Source organism: Oncorhynchus keta, unplaced genomic scaffold, assembly GCF_023373465.1.
Source record: "Oncorhynchus keta strain PuntledgeMale-10-30-2019 unplaced genomic scaffold, Oket_V2 Un_contig_249_pilon_pilon, whole genome shotgun sequence".
NCBI lineage: Eukaryota > Metazoa > Chordata > Actinopteri > Salmoniformes > Salmonidae > Oncorhynchus > Oncorhynchus keta.
The window spans coordinates 74,783-80,164 of record NW_026284213.1 but is presented as its reverse complement, the minus strand read 5'-3'; the positions used below and the strand labels follow the sequence as shown (position 1 = coordinate 80,164).

General features: G+C 50.4%; 1 long non-coding RNA gene across 3 annotated transcripts; it reads right to left on the bottom strand.

The window, feature by feature from the left end:
* Window positions 1-2,497: 2,497 nt before the first annotated feature.
* LOC127922246 (uncharacterized) lies at window positions 2,498-3,276 on the bottom strand. 3 transcript variants are annotated; one of them, XR_008110656.1, is made up of 4 exons: window positions 3,232-3,276; window positions 2,991-3,012; window positions 2,679-2,700; window positions 2,498-2,568 (listed from the first exon to the last, which is right to left on the bottom strand). It is a non-coding gene; the product is annotated as an uncharacterized LOC127922246 (long non-coding RNA). The 3 variants fall into 3 exon arrangements; XR_008110657.1 differs by lacking the exon at window positions 2,679-2,700; XR_008110658.1 differs by lacking the exon at window positions 2,991-3,012.
* Window positions 3,277-5,382: the final 2,106 nt, after the last annotated feature.

Here is a 5,382-nt window from a genome sequence, read left to right as displayed (position 1 = left end):
TCTACGGGCCTCCTTACTGGCTGATCCTGTTCTACGGGCCTCCTTACTGGCTGATCCTGCTCTACGGGCCTCCTTACTGGCTGATCCTGCTCCACGGGCCTCCTTACTGGCTGATCCTGCTCTACGGGCCTCCTTACTGGCTGATCCTACTGCTTTGTGTGTGTGTGTGTGTGTGTGTGTGTGTGTGTGTGTGTGTGTGTGTGTGTGTGTGTGTGTGTGTGTGTGTGTGTGAAACAGATAGACTGTTAATTGTTTTAATAATCTGACAGATTATTATCCCATATTGTTTCACTGTTTGAATATAACAGACCTAATATTTTGAACCTCGTATTGATTACACACACAGGGTTTATTATATAGGTTTTTCTCATCCATAACATGTCCTTCCTCAGTGAAGATTAGAGTAGTAATCATTCTATCAAGGTGACAATTGTGACAATTGCCACTATATCGTCTCTCTCTCTCTATTCCTCTCTGTCTCTATTCCTCTCCCTCTGTTGCTCTCTCTCTCTGTTGGTCTCTCTCTCTCTATTCCTCTCCCTCTGTTGGTCTCTCTCTCTCTCTATTCCTCTCTGTCTCTATTCCTCTCCCTCTGTTGCTCTCTCTCTCTCTCTCTTCCTCTCTGTCTCTATTCCTCTCCCTCTGTTGCTCTCTCTCTCTATTCCTCTCTCTCTGTTGGTCTCTCTCTCTCTATTCCTCTCTGTCTCTATTCCTCTCCCTCTGTTGCTCTCTCTCTCTGTTGGTCTCTCTCTCTCTCTCTCTCTCTCTCTGTTGGTCTCTCTCTCTCTATTCTCTCTCTCTGTTGGTCTCTCTCTCTCTATTCCTCTCTGTCTCTATTCCTCTCCCTCTGTTGCTCTCTCTCTGTTGGTCTCTCTCTCTCTCTCTCTCTCTGTTGGTCTCTCTCTCTCTATTCCTCTCTCTCTCTTCTCTCTCTCTCCTCTCTGTCTCCTCTCCCTCTGATGCTCTCTCTCTCTGTTGGTCTCTCTCTCTCTCTTTCTCTCTCTCTTGGTCTCTCTCTCTCTCTCTCTCTCTGTTGGTCTCTCTCTCTGTCTGTTGTCTCTCTCTCTCTGTTCTCTCTCTCTCTCTGTCCCCTCTCTCTCTCTCTCTCTCTCTCTCTCTCTCTCTCTCTCTCTCTCTCTCTCTCTCTCTCTCTGTTCCTCTCTCTCTCTCTCTCTCTCCTCTCTCTCTCTGTTCCTCTCTCTCTCTCTCTCTCTCTATGTTCCTCTCTCTATCTATCTATCTATCTATCTATCTATCTATCTATCTATCTATCTCTCTCTCTCTCTCTCTCTCTCTCTCTCTCTCTATGTTCATCTCTCTCTGTTGCTCTCTCTGTCTCTCTCTGTTGTTCTCTCTCTCTCTCTGTTGCTCTCTCTGTTGCTCTCTCTCTCTTGCTCTCTCTCTCTCTCTCTCTCTCTCTCTCTCTCTCTCTCTCTCTCTCTGCTCTCTTCTCTCTCTCTCTCTCTGTCTCTCTCTGTTGCTCTCTCTCTCTCTCTCTCTCTGTTGCTCTCTCTCTCTCTCTCTCTCTCTCTCTCTCTCTCTCTCTCTCTCTGTTCATCTCTCTCTTCCTCTCCCTCTGTTCCCTCTCTCCCTCTCTCTGTTCCTCTCTCTCTCTCTGTCCCTCCCTCTCTCTCTCTCTGTTCCCCCTCTCTCTCTCTGTTCCCCTCTCTCTCTCTCTCTCTCTCTCTCTGTTCTCCTCTCTCTCTCTCTCTCTCTCTCTCTCTTTCTCTCTCTCTCTCTGTTCCTCTCTCTCTCTCTGTTCCTCTCTCTGTCTCTCTCTCTCTCTCTCTCTCTCTCTCTCTCTCTCTCTCTCTATGTTCATCTCTCTCTGTTCCTCTCTGTCTCTCACTCTCTCTCTGTTGCTCTCTCTCTGTTGCTCGCTCTCTGTTGCTCCCTCTCTGTTGTTCTCTCCCTGTCTCTTCTGCTGCTGTATTTGGCAGTGTGAGCTGTGACCATCCAAGCAGCAAATGCATTGATGTTCCTCCTAGTTCTACCACCCAACATTAAAGAAATAACTTTTGAATCATTTAAAGCAAGTGTGATTTGCATAAGGTGCTTGTGAATTTGTGTGTTTGTATGTGTTTGTGCATGCGGGTGAGTGAGTAACATTTTTACGTTTACATTTTAAATCATTCAGCAGACGCTCATATTCAGAGTGACTTACATGAGCAAACGGATTTCAGTTACTGGCCCAATGCTCTGAACCGCTAGGCTACCTTCTCTTAACCGCTAGGCTACCTTCTCTTAACCGCTAGGCTACCTTCTCTTAACTGCTAGGCTACCTGCTCTTAACCGCTAGGCTACCTGCTCTTAACCACTAGGCTATCTTCTCTTAACTGCTAGGCTACCTGCTCTTAACCGCTAGGCTACCTGCTAGTAACCGCTAGGCTACCTGCTCTTAACCGCTAGGCTACCTGCTCTGAACCACTAGGCTACCTGCTCTTAACCGTTAGGCTACCTGCTCTTAACTGCTAGGCTACCTGCTCTTAACTGCTAGGCTACCTGCTCTGAACCGCTAGGCTACCTGCTCTGAACCGCTAGGCTACCTGCTCTGAACCGCTAGGCTACCTTCTATTAACCTCTAGGCTACCTGCTCTGAACCGCTAGGGTACCTGCTCTTAACCGCTAGGCTTCCTGCTCTGAACCGCTAGGCTAACTTCTCTTAACCGCTAGGCTACCTGCTCTGAACCGCTAGGCTACCTTCTCTTAACCGCTAGGCTACCTGTGCTTAACCGCTAGGCTACCTGTGCTTAACCGCTAGGCTACCTTCTCTTAACTGCTAGGCGACCTGTGCTTAACCGCTAGGCTACCTACTCTGAACCACTAGGCTACCTTCTCTTAACTGCTAGGCTACCTGCTCTTTACCGCTAGGCTACCTTCTCTTAACCTGCTAGGCTTGCTAGGCTACCTGCTCTGACCTGTACCTGCTCTTAACCGCTAGGCTACCTGCTCTGAACCACTAGGCTACCTTCTCTTAACTGCTAGGCTACCTGCTCTGAACCGCTAGGCTACCTGTGCTGAACCGCTAGGCTACCTGCTCTGAACCACTAGGCTACCTGCTCTTAACCGCTAGGCTACCTGCTCTTAACCGCTAGGCTACCTTCTCTTAACTGCTAGGCTACCTGCTCTTTACCACTAGGCTACCTTCTCTTAACCGCTAGGCTACCTGTCTTAACCGCTAGGCTACCTACTCTCAACCACTAGGCTACCTTCTCTTAACTGCTAGGCTACCTGCTCTGAACCGCTAGGCTACCTGCTCTTAACCGCTAGGCTACCTGCTCTTAACCGCTAGGCTACCTGCTCTTAACCGCTAGGCTACCTGCTCTTAACTGCTAGGCTACCTGCTCTTTACCACTAGGCTACCTTCTCTTAACCGCTAGGCTACCTGCTATTAACCGCTAGGCTACCTGCTCTGAACCACTAGGCTACCTGCTCTTAACCGCTAGGCTACCTGCTCTTAACCGCTAGGCCGCCAGCTCTTAACTGCTAGGCTACCTGCCTCCCAAAGTGACTGTGGGGATCTGCTGTGTGGGGGTCCCATAGTGACTGTGGGGATATGCTGTGTGGGGGTCCCATAGTGACTGTGGGGATATGCTGTGTGGGGGTCCCATAGTGACTGTGGGGATCTGCTGTGTGGGGGTCCCATAGTGACTGTGGGGATCTGCTGTGTGGGGGTCCCATAGTGACTGTGGGGATATGCTGTGTGGGGGTCCCATAGTGACTGTGGGGATCTGCTGTGTGGGGGTCCCATAGTGACTGTGGGGATCTGCTGTGTGGGGGTCCCAAAGTGACTGTGGGGATCTGCTGTGTGGGGGTCCCAAAGTGACTGTGGGGATCTGCTGTGTGGGGGTCCCAAAGTGACTGTGGGGATCTGCTGTGTGGGGGTCCCATAGTGACTGTGGGGATCTGCTGTGTGGGGGTCCCATAGTGACTGTGGGGATATGCTGTGTGGGGCTGTCCCATAGTGACTGTGGGGATCTGCTGTGTGGGGGTCCCATAGTGACTGTGGGGATCTGCTGTGTGGGGGTCCCATAGTGACTGTGGGGATCTGCTGTGTGGGGTCCCATAGTGACTGTGGGGATCTGCTGTGTGGGGTCCCATAGTGACTGTGGGGATCTGCTGTGTGGGGGTCCCATAGTGACTGTGGGGATCTGCTGTGTGGGGGTCCCATAGTGACTGTGGGGATCTGCTGTGTGGGGCTCCCATAGTGACTGTGGGGATCAGCTGTGTGGGGGTCCCATAGTGACTGTGGGGATCTGCTGTGTGGGGGTCCCATAGTGACTGTGGCGATCAGCTGTGTGGGGGTCATAGGGTTTCAACAGACCTCAGGTCTTTGCTCTCCAGTTTCTCAACACAAAATATAAATATCCAGAGTTGTATAACAGAAGTGGCAGTGAGGGTTTTCTGGGGAGAGGAGGAGATTGTAAGAGGACGTTTCCTCTCCTCTCCTCTCCCATCTGTGGGGATCTCTCTCTCCCATCTCTCTCCTCTCTCCCATCTTCTCTCATCTCCCATCTCCTCTCGTCTCCTCTTCTCTCTCTCCTCCTCTCCCTCCTCTCTCCTCCTCTCCTCTCCCTCTCCTCCTCCTCTCCTCGCTCTCCCACGTCTCTCATCTCTCTCCTCTCGTCTCTCTTCTCTCCTCTCTCCTCTCTCTGTCTCGTCTTCTCTCATCTCTCGTCTACTCTCCTTCTCTCATCTCCTCTCCGTTCATTTCCTCTTCTCTCGTCTCCTCTCCTCTCTCTAGGTATAATTTACTGCTATGTTCTAAGAGGCCAGATGGCCCACTATAAACACACAGCCTTTTCCCATGGACATGCTTTTCTCCACACACACACACTCACACATGCGCACAGTGAAAGAGAGAGAGATGGAGAGAGAGACAGAGAGAAAACATGACCTCTTCATGCTCCTGTGTTAAACAGTAGAGAATAGCCCTGAGGATAGCTCTGATCACAGTCACTATGATAAGGCCTAACACAGAATATCAACTGGCTCTGCTTCTCTCATACTGACTGCTGGAAATGGAAAGATGAGGAGAGAGAGAGAAAGAGAGAGAGGGGATAAATGGGGAGATGGAAAAAGAGAGGGAGGGAGGAAGAGTGAGAAAGGGAGGTAGAGACAGCGAGATGGGGAGGGAAGAGGAAGGAATAGTGAGATAGAGAGATGGAATGAATAGGGAGATGGAGAGAAAGAGGTAGGAATAGTGAGATGGGGAGAAAGAGGTAGGAATAGTGAGATGGGGAGAAAGAGGAAGGAATAGTGAGATAGGGAGATGGAATGAATAGTGAGAATAGGGAGATAGTGAGGGAAGGAATAGGGAGATAGGGAGATGGAAGGAATAGTGAGATGGGGAGAGTGAGGCTCCCATAGTGACTGGGGATC